Raw genomic sequence first — 21,568 nt, 5'->3', positions numbered from 1 at the left:
CAGAACAATAAATTTTAAGAGGGTCATAATAGGGGTCAAAGTTAAAAAAAATTGACCACTTTTTTTTTTTGCTCAACATACATCTCCAAATACCCGGGCAACACCGGCACCCATGCTAGTATATATGTGTTTGTCTGTGTACATTTCCCTATGCAATAACTCTGTCAATTTTAAAGTCTACAGGGTACTGAGATTTGAGAAAATCTTTGGAATCAGTTTTCGGACAGAAATTTGACTGTTGAGGGGTCTTGGGTCTAAACACTTGTTCCGTGGACATGGATCTAACTTAATAACTTGATTTGAGCCTAAAACAAATGTTAAGGAGTCATAATAAGGGTCAAAGTTAAAAAAGATTTGACCTCTGCGATCTCTACCAAATTACTTAGACAATTTCTGGTCTAAACATTTGAAATTTTACATAAAGGGTATTCAGAGATAGAGCAAGCTTTTTCATCGGTTTGGGTTGAAAATTTGAGATACCAATATATAAATGTATGTATGTATGTTTGCATGTCTGCATAAAACTTTTGAGAGAGGCGACAGATTTTCACAAGATCAGTATCGTTTTGAAGCTCCCCCTTTCAGATGATAAATACCAAAGAATTGGCTAAAAACATTAATTTCTTCACCCTCAACTGGGCACTTTTCAACAAGGAGGGGTCGCTTTTTGTCGCTGATATTTTCGAAAGGCATCCCCTCTTTTCGATTTTCTAGCCTTGATTTAAACCTACGTCACTTCCGGTTTGCTGGTGATCGTAACAGCAAAGAAGTCACGTTTTTTCCCCGTTCTTTTCCTCCTTCACGGTATGGGTTCGAGCCTGCCTTCCTACTACCACTTTTTTTTTTTTTTTTTGCTCAACACACACCTCCAAACACCCGGGCAATGCTAGGCACCCAGGCTAGTATAATATAAAAAAGATGACATTCTCTTATCTATTTCATTAAATTGATTTTTAAAAAATGTCCTAGAAAATATCTCTTATGTCTAAATTCATCCACTTTATAAATATTGTCTACATTAGTACAATTAATTTAGGTAATTTATTCTGAAAATATTATTATTTGACAAAACTTACTTTAAATATTTCTTGCCAATATATTTCTTTTGAGATGAAAATAAAAGCAAACTTTCATAATCCAAAAGTCTCATTGAATATTTTGAAGCTAGTAAATCAATTTCATTCTCTGATGGTATGGGTTTAGGCAAAAAAGCAGGAGAGACTAGAACAGTAGCTCTACATATCTAAAGCATTTGACAGGGTTTGGCACGATAGTCTTATGAAAATTCAACCATGTGGTATTACTAGATGAATATTTAACATAATCAAATCCTTCTTAGACAAGACAAAAATCCAGGTTGTCTTTGGTCATATCTCGAAACAGCATGATATAAATGTGGGTGTGTTACAGGGGTCGATCTTTAGACCTTTATTATTCCTGATATTCATAAATGACCTCCCTGATAAAATTGTGACACCACGTTCTGCAACAGATGTGAGGGGAAAACGAATGAACACATATCTAAGAAAATGGCAAAAACCCGAAGGGGAAGACCTCCATTCTGTAGTGGAATGGGGCTGTAAATGGATGTTGACATTCAATGCTTCCAAGACCAAGTTTCTTTCCTTTAATAATTGCAAGAAACCTTTTCAACCACTGATTGCCATGACTAATGATACACTACCTTAAAGCACTTTGTTCAAACTCCTCGGCTTAACATTTACAGGCAACATGAATTGGAACAAATACATTTGGGTCATTGGCAAGGCTGCTAGGAATAAGATGGGCTCTCTACCGTGCTAGAAGGTTACTTACACTTGCGAGTATCCTGTATCTCTACAAAGCTACTATTCACTTATGCATGAAGTATCGTTGCCATGTTTGGACTGATGCATCTGCCAGTAGTCTTTTGCTCTTAAGCATGGTTAAAAAATTAAAAAAAAATAGCCAGCCTAATCGGTCCCGCACTAGCAACTGAACTCCAACCTTTGCCTCGTTGCTGAAATCTATCCCTGTGCCTATTTTATAAGTATTTTAATGAAATGTGCTCTGATGAAAAAGCACTTCTACCTCTTCAAAATAAATACCCCCTCTCGACTAACCAGACAAGCAGCAAAATCCCACCCTACACTGTAAAGATCCCTGGATGCTGGAAAGCCTCCTACTCATAGTTTCTTCCTTTGAATTGCTAGACTTGGAATTCCCCCCCAGAGTTTCTGTTTCCCTGATTGTATTAACATGCAAAAGTTCAAGTGTAATGTGAACAGATATCTCGCTGCTCAGCTCCCTACATAGTATCGCTGGAAATTTAGTCCCTTATTTCAAAATGGCACTGTTTCTTGTTTGAGGGGAAATAACAATAAAAAAAAAAATAATCATAAGGGGATAAAGATATTAACATGTTTTTTTATTTTTTTTTACGAAAATTGATCTTATTCCTTTAATTATTTTAGTTTTTTTTTGTACACCTAACCTTTTGGATTTACAAACTGGTGTCCAATTTTATTTTGATACGTAATTTTTATTTAAAAACAAAAAAACTGGGAGTAAATTCCCATAGCTGATCACATTTAATTCGCAATGAAGCACAATTATTGTTACTTGATATAGGGATGTGAATTTTGAAACTTTCTCATCCTGTGATAGGAGTGATATATCCCAACCAGAGGGAGGGGGATGGTTTAATTTTCCGAAAAATTGTTTTAAGACCCAATCACCTCTATCCTAAAATAAGCATAACATACTGAAGGTTTGGTTTTTAACTATGACTCACTCCTGAACCTTATTCAAGGGTGCTCTCTTCCTCCCAAAGTTTTTGACATTTTCTACAAATATAGGGTGGCATATGAAGTGGAAAGACATTATTAAATTAGTAGATAGAATGTATGGAATCTAAAAACTGCTCAATTCTAGAAGTAGAGCAGTCAATAGTAATGATAACAATCATATCAAAGTCCATATTATTTGGATTCATCAGACTACTGCTCTCACCTAGAATGTCATTTTCGCAATGTTTCAGTCAATGTAATCTCTAGCCTTTTTCAGCTGTATCTTGTCGAGTTTGGGAATTTAGACCGAATTTCGAACAGAACCCTTTTACTTCATGGAGGTAACATGCTCTCTTTACGTCAGCTATGACTGGATAAAGATCCTAAGTAATTCGCAATTGTATTTTTAGGTCACCCACACTGAGAATTGAATTTTCAACCTTCAGAATATAACTTTCACGATTCATTTTTTCAGGTACTCTAACCACTGCACCACAGGCCCGTGTCTTGTTGAACTCTGGAAATAAAAGGAGCCATTCGAAATTCTTCTAAATTTCCGAGTTCGCCAAGATAAAGCTGAAGAAGGTCGGAGGTTACATCGATCGAAATGTTGTGAAAATGACACTCAAGATGGGCACAGTAGTCCAATGAATCCAAATAGTACAAATAACGAATCTGTATCTCAAAAATTCAGAAACGTAATATCAGTCATTTGGTTCTGAAAGGTCAGTTGGGCTAAAAACATGGCTCTGGCTATCCATAGCCGGTTGGAATAGTTTGACTTATTTCATTCAGGTGTTACCATTAGTTTCTGAATTTTTTTTTTTTTCGGATCAAGTGTTCACATAAAGGATCATGTGAGAGTTGGCTAACCTCCCTCTTGAGAAAATGGTAGACCTTGTAGGGTTCAAGAATAGCGAGTCCACGATTCACTTATAACGGCACTACTTATTTCTGTATCAAAATTTTGTGTAACTTACCTGGCATTTCATTTACATTAATAACCCACCCCCTTTCCTTCCATACAATTCAGTTCCAAACGAAAATGGATCTTTATTCTTTCAATTATTCTTTCTCTTTGTTGCTCTCCAAGAAATATCTCTTATAATAATCGACCACTAAACAGGTTATTCTTTATTCCATACATCTAATAAGACTATTGTAACTTGCACAATAAAAGTGCATTTCGAAAGGTAATTGTGTTATGACATTGTTAATACGTTATATTGTGACTTGAAACATTTTATGAAAGGTCAGTTACTTGTTCTCTTTCTATTTCCCTTACACATGTCCCTTATTGATAGTTTGTTTATAAACACACACGTTGTACCAGATATTGACAGCAAGATTAAAAGGCCAAATTCAGGTTCAAAATAGAAAAATGCTTTCTAATATACTGATAAGATCGAATGCAATGGACGTTCTACGATGAACTAATTTGCATATCATTTTAGAACATTTCTTAATTCACTGTTCGTTTTTATTTTCTAACTTAATTGTTTTCATTTTATTACATGAAATTCTATTCATGCATATTTGTTTAATTTGTGGATGAAAAAAAATATCATTTTATGTGAAAGTCCTTGCAAGTCTACTCACTTCTGGTGGTTGCAATCCCTCCCCCCATAAATATACGCATGCTCACACGCACTATTTATACACTCACACTCGCTATTTTTACACACGCACATGCACACACATTTTTACACACACGCATGCACTGACTATTTTTACACACACATTTATATGTGAAATGTCTCAGACATTTTTCAAATACGATATAGCTATGTCAGATGGTTTTCTCACGCGTTTTCAATTCAATTCAATTTTTTTAAGAGTGATGATGATGATGGTGCCTATAAACACTACAATAAGTATTTTCAATGTTTTGGCAGACTTTAAATATCTCCATTACCTTTTCTCTATATTTTGTCTTCACTAAATCTTTTTATTCCATATAAAAAAAACTTTCCAACAGGTTTTGAGGAACATACATTTCTTTCTGATGAGTTGTTTAGTTGTCTTCCTCTATTCAATGAAACACATGTACAATGTACTCCATAAAAATGAATAAAAACTCATGCGTGTGAATTAAATACATTTTCTGGTTTTAGAATAACTAATATATATATATATAGTATAATTATTTTTTATAATTAGACTCTAGTGTTTCATCCTTTCAGCGATCATGATTACTGTAAGTCAGAAGATTCGAACCCAGCTACGAAGCCATCTCTGACTCTATTAGCAAGGAATAAACCACTCTGCGAAAGTGAACCGCGATGAGAATATAGTTGAAATTAACATTTATATAAAGTGTAAAAGAGGTCGACAGTGATGAAATGATTTTAACATTGCAATCTGCACATATATATATATATATATATATATATATATAGTAATTTATAAAAATATATATGGCGATTAAGCTACACTGAATATTCCGCGTTTCATCCACTCTAGGACTCTTCAGGCTTATGCGCATAAGCCTGAAGAGTCCTAGAGTAGATGAAACGCAAAATATTCAGTGTAGCTTAATCGCCATATTTTATAAATTACTAACTAGCTCTACCTACGTATTGAGCACTTTTGAAAGCATAAATCTATACTTTTGTATATTAATTTTATGTGAGTAAATTAAGTATTTATATATATATATATATATATATATATATATATATATAAAATATTGCACAAGATAGTTGTTAAGCTCTGCAAATTACTTAGAGGTTCATGCGTGTGCAATCGTCATACTCTTTCATTTTGTAGATTTTATTAAAACTTTTCATTATATTTTTCTATATTATGCTGATTTAGCATTTTTTTTTTTTTTTTTATTTATTGAAAAGCATCTTATTTAAGGGATTGGTGATTGCATTAGCATAAAACTCAAATAGGATTGGATTGACCTAAAAAGTATTGAGCACTTTTTTTTATCAGATGTAAGGAATCAGCCGGATTTGTTTGAATCGGTTCATTAATTTTGATTGGTTAAGCGAATTAGTCTGTTTTCTTTCTTTTTTTTTTTTTTTTTTTTTTTTTTTTTTTTTTTGTAGTGTTGGACCAATAAGTAGATTAGGAATGAGGCCAAATAGATAAATAGAACAGCCCAGTTGGCAAAAATAGGTAATTATAAATGACACTATCCACTTTCCTCAAAATAACAAAATGGAACAAAATTTTAGCTGACATAGCCTTTTTTTTTTTTCAGTTGCATCAATCATCTACGCTGTTACACTTTTTCTCATCTCTCTCTCATATATATATATATATACATATTATCATACAAACTACATGCTAAAGTATTTAATTTTGAGATTAATTTGTGTTTAAAAAGAATATCATTTGAATTGTTCTTATCTGTATATCTATGAAAGTGAGACTGTGTTTGTGAGAGGACACTACTCAACTTGTATACTAAAGGAATTTTTTATCTACATACTTGAAATTTGGTATATAGGGTATTTAGACGTGTAGAAAACGTTTTAATCGGTTTTCATCTGGAAAAAAGGGCTGCTAAGAGGTACAAATTGAAAAATTGGTATTTGGGAGTCATAGTATTTTTATCTGTTTGTCAACTGTTTCACAAATGCACATGCGCGGCCGTGAAACATGACACTTTCTTTGTTAAGAGTAAGTAGGTTTGAAAACTTTAAAGATCGTGTCAAGCTGGTCTAATGGTTATAGTACTCGACTCGCTGTTTTTAGGTTTTGGTTTTGATCTCAGCTGGAGTATTTTTTTATATTCAAGAATTAAACTGTTAAGAAAAAACATAATACTAGCATGCACATGTCTCAGTTTCTGTATTAATTAATAATCAACACCCAGGGGCCTGTTTAGTTAGCCATAAAGTTTGCAATTAACTTGTGAAGTGACCCATCTTTGTTCTGGTTATTGATCTCGGTGTCTTGTTTGAACCTCACAATTATTTAAAGCAATATTTATCACTCCTTTCCATCCCCTCCTCTCTCTCTCTCTCTCTCTCTCTCTCTCTCTCTCTCTCTCTCTCTCTCTCTCTCTCTCAAGAGTGTAAGCTAATAAAAGAAAGAATACAGATTGGTATAGTTCATTATAAAGAAAAAAAAATGACACCAAGTAGTATTATGATTTGAACTAGATGAGGGATATATATATATATATATATATATATATATATATGTGCGTGCGCGCACTTATTCCAGATTATCATAATATGTATAATATCAGGCATGTTAATTTCCATTGGGTCATGGAGTAAATTACGACTGTTCTTTTAGCGTGACACTATATAAAAAGAAAAAAAATCTGGTCTCTTTTAAACCAGTTGCAAATTCAGAAATAGAACATATATATAATGGTGGTCAAATGTAGAGTAAATCTATAAATTTTATTTACATTCAGGATAAAAATTAAAAAAAAAAAATAATGTATCCAGCAGCAACATCTTTGAGGAAATACAGCTAACACAATTTTCATGAAATATAATCACATGGCATCATTCATTGAGCAGAACAGTAATGATTGAAAGCAGACACCTTGAAAAAAGATAGTGATGACAGGCCTACAGATGTTTCTTTTTCTGCTTAATTATTTGTGTGTGTGTGGAAAAATGGATACATGTGAGTTGAGGCAGGTAGGGAATTATTTTAAAATTGTTTATTTTTGGATCTGTTAATAAATCCTTGACTTACACAGCAGATTGCATCTGTGTTTATAAAACCTTTCACTTTTAAATGTCTAAGAATTTGAGTTTTTTTAATTTTTTTTTTATTTGTGCGCAAGTTTGCTTTTGTGAGAAACAAAATTTGGTCAAATCCAGAATTCAACCCGATTTAAAGAAGAAAAAAAAAATACAGAAAAATCTTTGGTATATACCTGTTACGGAACAAAAATGTTATTTTCCAAAATTCATGTAAATGGAATATATTTTTTTAACTAAAAAAAATAAAATTTTATGACGTAGCAAGAACAACCTATCTTGGCACAACTTCAATTCGAACTACCGAGTTTTAAAAATCTGCTTTATAACGATTACAATATACCATTAATGTCTAAAAATTGTTAAAAAATGATTTTGTAGATTTAAAAAAGAAATTTATCAAATTATGACTTTTGAAATATGACATTTTCGTCCTGTCATGTGTACAGGATACATCAAGATTTTTTGTGTACTTTTGTTTTGAGTTGAATTCTGTATCAGAACCCAAAATTTTGCTCTACATGCAACCATCTTTGCCGCATGTAAAGCCAAAAAACATTGTCAACTCGTGACGTTCTTTTAGAACAATTTATATTTGCTTCCTACTTTTCCTCATAGGTATCACCACTTATCAAGGCCAAGAGGCCACTCGAAGATAAGGGTTAAAGAGCGTGCAGTAGAAATTGGACAATATAGTAATCGTTAATAATGGAAATTCGTTAAATTTGTTAACTTATATGGAACGGTTCATCAAAAACGTGTTTACGTTAGACTTGAAGACAACCATATTGTAGTCACCTGGAAAGCAGGAAAACGGAAGATAATTCCACAGGTGTGCAGTTCTAAGAAAGAAGCTTTGTTCGTGGAATCTACGTTTAGATTTAGGCACAGATAAAGAGTGGAGGAAATTAGTGATAGTGTTTTCTGCTAGACAAGTGTTTCTTGTGAAAGTTTGGCGAGGGGGGGGACCATAGATTGGAGCTCAGCTGAGCACTTGCCATGAAAATAACGATAAAGCAAACTCGTAACATCTCTTCTATGAGGAAGAGGTTGCAAGGAAGAGAAAAGGACATCCCCTACGAGGCTATGAAGTCTATTTTGAACTCTATCAAGGCAGGATAAGTCCTTTCTAGCAGCTCCTGCCCAGATGTGGCAACAGTACTCCATCCTTGGACATACCTGACTCTTGTATAGATAGAGAATTGCATCAGCAGTGAGATATCTACTGGATCGATAGAAGGATCTCATTATTTTTCCAGCGGCCCTGGCAATGGATTTAATGTATGTGTTCCATTTAAGATCAGGAATAAAGGTCAAGCCCAGAAGCTTGTCAAAACATGAGGCCTCCCCAAGATGAGTCATCCATTTCAATTGATGCCAGATGGGTATCAGAGCGTTGATGATGTAAAGATAAAGGCTTGGTTTTAGATGCATTAAAAGTAACAAGCCACCTCTTTACCCATTGTACCACTTGCTCAAGATCAGAGGAGAGAGAATTGGAGAGAACTTGGTCGTTTACGGTCTTAGATGTGCTACCATAGATAGTAGTGTCATCAGCATAAATGTCTACGAATGATGTAAGGATGTGATTTGGAAGATCATTAATGTAGATCAGGAAGAGAATTGGGCCCAGGATGGACCCCTGAAGGACTCCAGCATTAATACTGTGAGCTTCTGATTTCTGCCCATCAACCACTACTCTTATGAACCGATCAGAGAGAAATGATTTAATGATTGAGAAGACATTTCCAGCTATACCATAGCTGGAGATCTTGTGAAGTAAACCTTTATGGCATACTCTATCAAAGGCCTTAGATATGTCAAGAGCAATTACCCTAGAAAGGTTGCCTCTATCGAGAGATTCGCTCATTCTATGATATATAGCTGTAAGCACATCTGCTGTAGATCTAGCAAAACGGAAACCATATTGCATGCCACTAAGGTTATTTTTGCTGAGATGGTTGATTACTTTTCTATTTAACAGATTCCAGCAACTTACTCAGGACGCACAGGAGACTTATTGGCCTGTACTGAGGAGATGAGCGATGGCCTGAATTCTTAAATACAGGACAAACGAATGAGATTTTCCAGGTTGATGGGAAGCAATTCTCCTTAAAACAACATTTAAACAGTTTTGTAAGGATGGGCGCTTAGTTATGGTTGAAGTCTTTTGAGTACTATAATTGGAATACCGTCAGGGCCGGTTGCTTTACTGGAATCAAGGTTTTTAATTAGCTTAGCAACATCACGTACAGATATTTGTATATCACATAGCATGTTTTCTGATACAAGAGGAAATATTGGAGGTTGGCGGCTTTGGTCGCAAAGGGTAGAATTAGCTGCAAAGTTCTTGGCAAAGAGTTTGGCTTTGTCTGATTTTTTTTTTCTTTCTACACACATACCGTTACTCAGGCGAACTGATTTTATTTATTTATTTGCTCTCTAGTGTTTTTTTGATGAAATCGTTTTCGCTCCAATAAATTAGATCTTTTTGAACAATTTATTTTGAATGAAACAGCACTTAAGTGCATTCTCATCTTCCTTACACACACAAGTAAAATTTACTTATAAGATTTATATGTATTGAGCACATTTGAACTTATTTAACTAATTAAATATGTATACACACATTGAGTATGGGAGGCTTTTTTTTTTTTTTTTTTACTTCATAAAAAATCAATAAAAGCAAACAAGTTTGCTTGAAATACATGCTGTTGACCGTTAAAAACTTTGCAAGCAAAACGAATAAATATTTATTTTCCCTTGGATTTTCGTTAAATCAGGACCCCCCCCCCCCCAAAAAAAAAAAAAATAAATAAATAAAAAAATAAAAAGAAAAAATAAATTAAAAAAAAAATAAATAATAATAAAAAAAAAAATAATCATCAGAACCATAAAAATACCAGTTAGCTGATGGACCCTAAGATTTTGTTAGATTATTCAACCAGAAAACGGAAACTGATATAAAATAGCGCTTTACATCGTATCTGTTATCTTGCTTTGGCTTGTTACTGAAACCAGTTTTGTAGAAGGATAGCATCCTGTGCGTATCATACAAGCGCATAGCATGGCTATCTACATGTACAGATATCTCTACAAGATCCGTTGGATCCCATGGTAAAAACAAACTAAAGATGTGTCATACAGAGGTTGTATATATCTATGTACAAACGAAAATCAACAGCCTTGTATATCTTGTATATTTCATATCTTGTTACGCATGTTGCTATTTACTTAGCTCGAGATGAGGCTAGAGTTGGATATCAGATCGGTTTTTCATGTGAAGAAAATCCAGCTCTTTGAGACAAACAAATATTACCTCCATTTAGAAGAATTTCTTGTCCAGTGACAGGACAGACTATACTTTCAATTATTTATTTGCAAAGAAAAAAAAAGAAGTTACTTATTCATTAATGTAATGACAAATATTTGGACATATTTCTACTGTCAAACTTTCTAATTCCATCTTCATACAATTCCTTAGATTTTGAATTAAAAAAGAAAAAAAATCACTTCTCGTGAAATAAATCTTAGTCTATTAAAAAATGATTTTGCACAACCCCATGGGAATCTGGTGTAAATTTTATGCATTTTTTTTTCAAGGGGTACTTAATTAGATTCTTGGTCTTTTCTGTATTCTGAGGTATACCATTATGAATGATGATGGTAGATCGCACCCTGCATCTAAAAAGTAATCTTAGTGGATTAATATTTAGTTCAAAAGAAGTCTAAAATGAGTTTCCCTTTTCAGCGGAAATCTTACAGAATTTTTTGAACGTGGCATTAATTAGTTTGAATTCTTCTTGGATGCTGAATATAAATAAATAAAATCTTATAGGAGAATAGTAAGATGCACATTTTTTTTGTCTGATGGTTTAGCCAAATGTTTGCCAAAGCAGACGACACTGACATTCATTTTTCCTTGCAGCAACCATAAGAGTATTAACCGTCATTATCTCACCTCTTTATGACCGTCTTGGTTGACATCTTTTGTTTTTAGATCTTTTACAATTACTCTATATTCAAGGATGATACTTGTTCTGTGTAAGAACACCCCATCCGTAAAAAAAAAAAAAAAAAAAAAAAATTAGAAAATAAAGTATTATATAAAAAAAACACAAAATACTACCCCCCCCCCCCCCCCATTTTACATAAAATTTAAAACCAAGATTTAAAATTTATCATTTTTGTTATTTAATATTTCTTTGTTTGGATTCTTTTGCTCATACTCCACGATTTTTGCCATTTCTCATAATTTTATACATTTTTTTTTCATCCATTTTCCATCTTATTTCCTCCACATCATTTCTTTTACCTACGTCCATTTATCATTTTTTTAAATGATCGTTTTCATAATTTCTTTCTCTCCATGTTGTTTCTATGTTTTCTTTGATGTTGACTTTGATTCTAGCTTTGTTTTCATTCTTAATTTATTTTCTCTTAGCTACGTCCTTGTGGTTCGTTTAGTGTCTACTTTAAATTAAAAAAAAATATATATATATATATATAAATCTATTTATCTTCGCTTCCTCACATTGACTTTTGTTATTTACCAAACTTTATCTTTATTTACCTAGCTTCATGATTTCTGATATTTCTCATCAGTCTGAGCTGTTACTTTAAATTCAATTTCCAACAACTTTTCTAATTTTATTCTTATAGTTGATAATTACTTGGCAATGGTTGTCTCTTCTTCGTCTATCCTTCAGTATTCATCTCGTTTCTCAATCTATTTTTCTCTTCGTGCTTTGTTAATTGTTCAATAAAAGCATTATAAAACGATAGTTAGGTAAATTGAAAATAACTTATTAAAATTAGGTTGTCAAAATTGACTAAACTGATAAACCAGTCTTAAATTGAAAGGAATTTCGCTTACTTTTTTTTTTTTTTTGCAATCTAACTAATTATAGGTCCCCCCTGATCCTCAAATTGAAGCATGATTAGATTCATAGTAAAAAGTTTAATGCAAGTCATTAACAAATCCTTTATCTTTTTTTTTTATTCTCTTAAGTAAGTATAATTGTTTTAGTTTTACTATTGTCTTCTATCTAATCCGTCTTCCTAAACTAATAAAATGACAGGTGGTGAAAGGTAACTATTTTTAAAATGTAAGCCAAAAAAATCAGATGTAAGAAATGTTTCAATGGCTTTTAAAAATGGATGATTAATCAGCTTAATTGCTTTGCTTTCTGTAATACAATTCTGAGCAATGACAGCTAGCGTTGGTGAGAAGCAGAGTCAGCCAATCAGTGTTTTAATAGCTGAAAGAGAAATCTATATCAACGCGCGATTGAGGGGGGTGCTCTCCTCCCCCCCCTCACTTTATTTTATCTATATAGATGCCATAGTTGTGTAGTCTCTATTGAAAGAATCTGATCAAATTTATATATGTAGGATACTTGTGATTTGTAAAATTTAAAAAATGAAAATCGATTAATTTATTTAAAACAAAAACCTAATAAGTGAATTTAAGTTTCAAAATCCTATGTAAAAAAAACAAAACAAAGCTTATTTTGGAAAAAAACAACCACACAGTTAACTTTTAGTTTATTTTACTTATAAATTTAAGTATGTGTATATATATATATATATATATATATATCTCAAAATATAGTATTAATGTGATTTAAATTTCCACGTTCATAATTTGTTCAATCTATTTGAAATACATTAATTCCTTTATAGAATCTAATGATGATTATTCCAAAAAAATGTGATTCAATTTACATGTAAGCCAAACAGTACTGGATCAGATGTAGTAAACGTTCAACTTTTTCCAGTTGCCAATATTTAACTTTGAAATAATTATGAAATGCTATAGTACAAGATCTACTAACCCCAGATGAAATTTGCGTTCAACTTCCTTGTTACTAAAGGATACGGATGGTTGGCTTGACATGATCTAATTGCAAATAATCGGATTCATACAAATTGTCCATCGACTAGTAGAATGAATCTACCATTCTGAGACGTCAGATTATGCAGGGACAGTTATTGTTGGAAATGTCCAAAATGCAAGAAAACAAAATTTGTATGGGCGGGATTGTTCTTTAAAAGTTCAATATATTTAGGAAAAAAAATTTTGAATTTAAAAGAAAGAAACAAATATTTTATGTTTTCTTTAAAAAACAAAAATAAAACCGCACATTTGATTACTTAAAACAGAAATTATTTCAAATAAAAATTAGTACAAAACTTTTCCTGACTGAATTCCTTTGCCTAACATAAACAGGTAACTATTTTTTTTTGGGGGGGGGGGCTATCATCGCTTGCCTCCTTAAGACTTGTCTTGCGTCGTTTAATATTCTGGATCGCCTAAATGAGTAATTTTAAAACCTTTAAATGTAAAATTATCTCTCTTGCAGACATGATGCATTGTGGGAAGGGTTGTTATAAAGGTTCCTTAAAATATAGAGAACAAAGGAACTATCTTCCCATCAGTTTGAAGACTGCGAAAGTATGATCAAATTTTAAAGTCTCATGAAATAGTTAACAGATCAGCAATTTTAATGATTTGTGATGGGTTTTCAATCATTAACAAGAAAAAATGAGTTAAAAATTATTACCAAAGGCAAGTCAAAAAGTATGATCATATATGCTATGTTAGAATAAAAAAGGCTGCCAGACCTTAATAATCACCATGATTGTATCAAAATCGAAAATAAAACAAAAATGCACTTGTCACCAATTGAACAAAAATATAATGTTCAGCTGAACTATTTTTTATTTATTTATTTTTTTTCTCCAATTTTGGAGTGATTATCGAGGCTTCTGTTGTGATATTTATATACTTTGTTTTAATTTAATTCTAGTGTAACACATTTAATCATACTGTTTAATTGAACAACAGCCCCCCCCCCTCCCCCAAAATAAAACAAAAAAAAGATTTAAAAATGATTTAATGCACAAAACAACTTATATAGATAGAAAAGTAACTTTTCTTGCCCTTGGTAATATTCCCCCCCCCCGTTTATTCTTGTACATCATCGCCTAATGTTTTAATAGCTGAAAGAGAAAAACAAATATGAAATATTTGTATTAACTAACGGTTAGGTGATACATTTCTCTTATTTGACTGTAATTTAATTTCACACACATTGATGATGGCCTCTTCAAAATAAATGTTTCGTGTTTTTAACATCATGTATATTTTGGTAATAACCAATTTTTTGTGTGAATTTGAGTATTTGTTCCCTACATTTGATGTAGTTTCTATAATATATGTAACTAGTTATTTTTAACTCTAAGAGTGAAAACAAAAAACCTGAAAGTATTTGTGATTTAGAAAAGATATAAACGGAAAAAGAAAAATGAAAGTTTAAAGTAAAAAAAAATCGTACTAGGCAGAGGTGGATAGATGCAGTTAATTACATATAAAGTAGATCCACTGAAGTTGAGGAGGGGGGGGGGTCAACAAAATAGTTTTCTCTACTTTATTTTAATATGCAAATCTGGCCTAGTTCATAGATCGATATTACAATGGGTGCAATATTGAAATCTTTTATTTGATTTTTTTTTTTATTATTTTTTATTTATTTATTTTTTTTTTAAAGAAGTTTTATTGGTTTATAAATTAATAAAAAGTTTGAACTTCTTTCCTTGAATGCAATTTCTTATGCGAAGAGGACTTTATTTTATTTATGTTTTCCATTTTCTATCAGCTCGAAGTGTAATTGAAATATAACCGTGAGCAATCTTTCTGGTGCTCTCTGATCTGATAAAAGGAAATGTACAAAATGATGATCTGACAAATTGAAACTGCCCCCCCTCCTACTACTACTACACACACAATTTTTTCATACTGTACTGGCTGTTTCGGGACAGATTTTTTATTGTCAATCTTTTTATATTGCATTGGCTACGGTTTTAATATTTTGAAGAAAATTGGTTTTATTCATTGTTCATTTCTGTCTTATCAGGTAATTTTTTTAAAAATGCTTTGTATTTTGAATATTAATGTTTGATTGGTTGATCATTCCTTTCTTAGTAGATACAGACTCAAGTGGGATAAATTTTTTAATGTACCTATTTACTATGTCTCCCCACAGGACAGAGTTAGACATCAGGGTCGTTTTTTAACGTGGAGAAAAGGTACAAAAATAAAAATTGTCTCAGTCGTGAAGGATTGAACATTTTGAACAATTCTGTCACAATATTTCATCATTTCACGATCACAGTTTCATGCTTTCTTGTAATTAAGCTAGAATGAATCGTTGTGGCACATATTTTAATTAATACTATTCTAGGTGACAATTCCATCTTTTTGTGTTCTTTTGAAATGCTTCCCTTGGTTTTTCGTGAATCTCATAAATTTGTTTATTTGCATTCACATGAGATTATTTTTTTAATTAAAAAATTCACTTATTTTATGAAGTTTATTACTTGATACAAATTTTGCACACGCACATACACGATAAGTGTACTTAGCTTAACTTTATTGAAGTTTCAAGGTGTCAGATCAACAGAAATGTCGTCACTGACATCAATCGATTAATACCAATTGAAGATATTTAAATGATTTTTGAAGTTATGAAATTGTAGTAAACTGTTACACAAAGTAAACTTTTTAATCACTTATAGTTTTATCTAATTTCCAAGAATTTGTCGATTTTGAGCCGTTAGTTTTCTTGTTGTAAGCTGGACTTGATAATTTTTGAAGAAAACTTTAATTTTTTTTTTTTTTTTGTTTGATTTCACTTTTCATACTCGTATTCAACATTGTTAGATACAAAAATAATTCTTTTACACTATATACACACACACACACACACACACACACACACACACACACACACACACACACACACACATATATATATATATATATTCCTTTTTTTTCCTTGATCATAAAAATGTTAGGCACCTTTTGGTTATTTAATGCTGACACGAGATTTCTTTGTGTGCAATTCTAGGGAAAAAATTTAAGTTAAGACTATACTCAAAGTTAAGTATGTGCATTTTTAAAATTTATTTTTAGGTTCATATAATTCGTAAGATATTAGTAAATGAACAGAATAATTTTGACAGGATTTTAGCTTTACTTTTTAAATCCACCATCTGCTTCAGTATCTGACTACTTATACTTTTGAAATAATACATTGCCCATCCATGTAACAGATCACGTGATCATGCGGATTTTCTATGATAATCGAAATAGCATTTAAAAACAGAAAAATTCCTCTGAGAATAGTTTGATCTTTTTATGTATTTTACATACCAAATAACCATAATGAGCTAATTGATAATTTTAGATTTTACAACAAAAATTCCGATGAATGAAACGATAAGTAACTTTGAATAAAAATATTTTTAATGAATAATTTTCACTTCAATGCATTTTTTAAAATATGGGGTGACCCTCAAAAAAAACGGGTCCCAACTCTAATTAGGCCCCGTTTCTTAGTGATGTGTTCGAATGAAATGAAACTTTGGTCATAACTAGTTTATTATATTCAAAACATCACATCAAAACACTAGGGTTTTTGGCCTTTTTTTTCTCCGTTCTACAGCATATGTTCTAGATGGCCTCCATTTAGCTTTTTTTTTTTGGGGGGGGGGGTCACCCTGTATATTTATTTCATTTATTTATCCCCCCCCCCTTCGACAAAGGCATGATTGGACTTAGTAATTCACTCTTATTCATCCGTTTAGACTTTTCTCAATAACCACACCATGAATTTTTAAAAAATAATTTCCACAAACATTAGTCATGATAGAAGTAAATTTTTGCCGGAACAGATTTTCTGGGATAATTCGGGTTGCCCTCTTAGGGGGCATTATAAATGTAAAATTGCCCCCAAAATCATTCGTCCATTTATTTGTTTACACCTTTCTCATTAACCATACCTTGGATTTTTTTTTTTTTTTTCACAAACATTAGTCATGGTGAAAGTACATTTTTCACTCTTAGTGAGGGACTCCGCATATTTTTTTTTAAATTTGTATATAATGATAAAAAAAAATCCTCTTTCAAAATGAAAATTTCTTGTAACAATGAGAGTGAAGTGTTAATAACAAAAAAGGTATGTGCTAATTCATTGTAAATCTTGGCTCAAGTTGAACTTCAAATGTTAAATTTCTTGCCATGTTATTGAGATGGCCATGAATGATATCAATATTAGAATTTAATTTGAGATTATCAAAAGTATTGGTTTTATTTATTTTTTTTTAAATCTCTCTGATGTAAGTGCTCAATTACATTATTAATCAGTATAATTTCTGCTATTCAATTTTTAAAAAATAATTTCATGGAAACTCATAAGATCAATACTATTTTGACCTTTTTGTGGCGACAATAATTAAACTTTTTTGCTAGGAAATAAAGCATGATATAAATTAAACATTTATATAACGTTTTCTTTTCTGTTTTTGTTTCTATAATAATTAGGTTTTTTTTTTTTTTTTGATCTTAAATATGATTTATTTTTCATTCTCCCTTTTTCTTTTAAATATTTTCATCCAACAAACAGATGAAAATCCGTGAATTGATTTCGCTTGTTCATTAAATGACACCTCAAACCTAGCGAATTATTTAATGTTAAAAATTTTTTGTTTTGCTGTTAGACTATAAATATTTTATGTTGTGGAATTTTTTTCGATGAAGATAATTTACAGTTGGATTGTTCTCTTTTCATATTGATTCTTATTTACTTGCCACCTCATGAGGGTAGTTAAACATAAGGTCGGTTTTTAATGTAGGGAAAATCCAGCTCCCCAAAATGGGACACCTTGGATTGGAGATAAAAAGTAAAATTTACCTTCATTTAAGAGTTCTAGACTGATGAAGAACACGGTTGTAATCTTATCTCAACCAAAAGGTTCAGAATTCTGGAATGGAGACATCAAAGTGAACTTACTGAACAATTTAATTCATAAGTCTGTAGATTGTTCTCATTTCGTCAGCCATGATTGCATAGAAGCATTCATTTATTATTGTAGTAAGGATTGTATCATCAAACTTCTGAAGATTGTCCTTAGTTTGAAAAGATGCACCTGGAGAAAGTTACATTTGCTGAAGCGTAAATATAATAACCAAGATAAGAACATCGTCACCCCAGTTTAGTTTTGAAAGACAATGGATACCTCCTGTAAGGGTAGTTGTGTGTATAACTGTCAGGCAAGGGTTGTGCAATCCGCAACCACAGCTCTGCTGAATCGGCACTGCTTGAGTCCAGTGGCAAGGAGGACAATGAGAAACAATGCAAAGATCACATAACATTTGGAATTTTCAAATGGTCACCCATTTTAGAACTAAACGGGCTCAGTGTTGCTTAACTTGAGTGATCTAATGGGAACCGGTTGTCAATGTGATTATGCTGTATATAAGATAAGAACAGAAATTTTTATTTTTACTGAAGGAACTAAAGGAGTATTCTTCCTAGGACGGGTAAAATTAATTCACTGAACAGTTTTTCATCACTTTTACGCCCCCCCCCCCGTTACAAAGATTAAAATCAACATAAAATAATGCCACTAAACTTATTTTGATAAAAATCCATTGCATGATTTTGATTCTTAAAAAAAGTATCTAAAATTTAAGGAGTTGTAAGGTTAAGGACTCTTGAGAAAGAATCTGGACTAATTGATGTCTAATGACGGGATCAAATTCAATGTAATTTTAAAATATTTGAATTTTCAAATCAGAGGTTGTGCCCATATTATGTCGCCTTAAAACCTTTTCAAATACCCCTCCAAAAAACTGAAATTTTGGGAATATTTTCTAATTGATGTCTATTATCTATTAAAATTAAAGAAATAAAAAAATTATCTGAATTTTCCTTAAAGGTAGATTGTTAGAACACTAGTAAGTTTGTTTCTTTTAGTTTGCTTATCAGTCATTGGTTATTTTAACATTTTGCCGTTTTTAGAACAGTAGACATCAAGAAATCTGCCTATTTTTGTTTTCTGTATTCATTTACTCGTTATAGAAATGGTGGAAATACTATTATACAAATTGAGTTTATTTAATTCAATTATAATCAAATATTCAGAATCACTTTAGGTTCATCATTGTGAAATTCAAAGTAAAAAGAATGTATTTTAATTACATAAATCTTGTTTTCTTTCTCTTTAACTTTTCTACTTTATTGAAACAACGTTATACAATGTTAAGTAAAATTGAATATATCTAAAATTAATACTAATTTTTCTTTTCTTGCAGTAAAACTATTAGGAGGTACCACACAAATATTTCCTGGTAAGTTGGCATTAATTCATTTAATGTAAACTCATAAAAAGCTTTAAAAACCCGATGTGAACAACATCTTATATATATATATATATATATATATATATATATATATATATATATATATATATACTTTTTTTTTTTTTTTTTTCATTTTTTCTGAATCACTATTTATTAATTATATCTACTTGTCGTTGTTTGGAAGTGTTTTTAGTTTTTACTTTTAGATGTTTTTTTTTTTTTTTTAATTTATCTTTAAAAAAAAAAAATTCTCACACCATATTTGTAAGATAATTTTAATAACAAAAGATAGATTAAAGAAAAAAAAAATTCGTTAGTCAATATGGCATTATAGAAGTCGGTTTTATTAAAAACTAAAATACTGTTTTCAATCGATTTTAGTAATTTTAATACCAAGTCCTGATGGATATTTGTTTAAGTCATAAATAAAAGTGGGAGGTTTTCATTTCTCTAATTCAAGTGTACTTTTATTTCTGTACGATCATTAAATGCACACTTTTCTTTAACCACTATTTTTCATTATTACTCCTTCACTCTTCCTGTTTCATACAAACGCCATCTTGTATTGTTTGCCTACCAAGCACTATAAATCAGATTCATGTCATGATTTAATGAGCATATGCTACTGTGATGATTGTTTACCGTTAAAATTATTTTAAAATTAGTCTATACCATCATTTAATCTTTTGGCAACAAAATGTAATCTTTGATCTTTTATTTGGTATACTGACATGTTTGTGCAGTGATCAAAAACATTATTTGAGAAATGTTGACCAGCTGGTTAAGCACCAACCCATAGGGTGGAACGATTAATTTGTCACCATAAAAAAAAACAACACTACAGCTTTATTTTAAAACTTTTATTGAAAAACAAAACAAAAAACAATTCAGGTAACTTGATTATGTAGCAGAGCTGACATCTATTCAATGTAGTCGCCTCAATCACCGCCTCGATGCTGGCCCAGAACTGAGAGCGTACCTTTTTCACAAGCACCGACAGGAACTGGTTGAATACTTGGTGGATGGCGATGACCAGGTTCGCTTTGGTGTCATGGGAGGTCATGTTAGTGATTTTCTTGATGTGTGAGCAAACTATGTAGTTCAGATCAGGGAAGGAAGGGAGTCAGTGAGAGAAGGATACAAAGTCGTAGCACTTCTTCTGAGGCCAAACCTGGGTCTCTTTGGATTTGTGAGATGGCACTGAGTCCTGCTGCCACACTCAGGGTCTACCAGCAGCCACCTGATTGCACCAGGAGGTTACCATGCACTTCAACACATCCAGGTACACTTTGGTGCCAACTTTGAAGCTGAGAGGTAGCATGATGTGGCCTTCACTTGAAACCACACCAAAGACCATAACTGTTGCTGGAAACTTTGTTTTCATCACCTTGCACACATTCCTGTTATTTGTGGCAATCCAGCAGTGCATTTTGAGGGTGCTGACAATGGTCCTGTTTTCATAACTTGGATCAGGAGATAGCATGAGTTGTACAGCAGCACATCTCTGATCTTGATCGTTGAATATTGTGTCACTTTCAGACATAATAGAAGACTCCTATCGCTTTTGAGATTTGTACACAACTGGCCAACTATTAGATGGTCTGCAACAAAAAAAAGGAAAAATGCTTTTCATGAAACGGAAATGGAATCATGTCATTATTTCTAAGGCAACAATTTTATCGTTCAACCCAAGCTAGGATTACATATTCAATTCCATTTATTAATGGAGTGATATTTTGAATTTTGTTATTTTATTTATTACAATGGAATCACTTATCAAGGCTCGAAGACCACTCAAGGATAAGGGTGAATGAATTTAAAGTGATAGTGTAGTAATTGTTAATGATATAAGTTGGGTAGAATTTGATTATTTAAGGGGATGGGTCAAAATTTTTTCAATTTTCATCAGCAAA

General features: G+C 31.8%; 1 protein-coding gene across 20 annotated transcripts in view; it reads left to right on the top strand.

Moving 5' to 3' along the window:
• LOC145245781 (SMAD family member 4-like) overlaps positions 1 to 21,568 on the top strand; it is a 474,109-nt gene that overhangs the window by 173,711 nt on the left and 278,830 nt on the right. For all 20 annotated transcript variants that reach the window (XM_080107423.1, XM_080107427.1, XM_080107414.1 and 17 more), the window contains one exon: positions 19,608 to 19,643. The gene's annotated coding sequence lies outside the window, so the exon portion shown is untranslated. The remainder of the gene's footprint in view (positions 1 to 19,607; positions 19,644 to 21,568) is intronic.

This window comes from Euprymna scolopes, chromosome 23 (assembly GCF_053919585.1).
Source record: "Euprymna scolopes isolate OS-2025 chromosome 23, ASM5391958v1, whole genome shotgun sequence".
Lineage (NCBI taxonomy): Eukaryota > Metazoa > Mollusca > Cephalopoda > Sepiida > Sepiolidae > Euprymna > Euprymna scolopes.
The sequence above is the reverse complement of the archived record's forward strand: the minus strand, read 5'-3'. Positions and strand labels throughout refer to the sequence as shown.